Here is a 333-nt window from a genome sequence, read left to right on the forward strand (position 1 = left end):
ATGTGTCCAGCGCATTTTATGGAGGACTGTTTCCTGATCCTGGAAGAGTAGACTACAATGCCGTCTGTTCTGACTCACAGACTGTAAGTACGTCCATATTTAAAGAATTTGCCACTGATGATTCAAATGCGAGTTTTGAGAAGTGTAGAGTAGCGCTTGTTGTTTGTTGTTTCTCTGATCACAAATGCGGACAAATGGTTTTATGTTTACGCGGCGCGATACACAACGCAACACGTAAAAAGACAGTATAAGTCATTATAATCCGCAATTATGTCCCTACTGGATGCAACAAATGCCTTGTTTGTAATGGGTTTTAATGTTTTTGTCTCGTCG

General features: G+C 40.5%; 1 protein-coding gene across 2 annotated transcripts in view; it reads right to left on the minus strand.

Annotated features, from left to right (window-relative positions):
* tgm1l1 (transglutaminase 1 like 1) overlaps positions 1–333 on the minus strand; it is a 26,647-nt gene that overhangs the window by 8,303 nt on the left and 18,011 nt on the right. The gene's annotated exons all lie outside the window — the stretch shown is intronic.

This window comes from Sinocyclocheilus rhinocerous, unplaced genomic scaffold (assembly GCF_001515625.1).
Source record: "Sinocyclocheilus rhinocerous isolate Xijiao unplaced genomic scaffold, SAMN03320098_v1.1 scaffold638, whole genome shotgun sequence".
NCBI lineage: Eukaryota > Metazoa > Chordata > Actinopteri > Cypriniformes > Cyprinidae > Sinocyclocheilus > Sinocyclocheilus rhinocerous.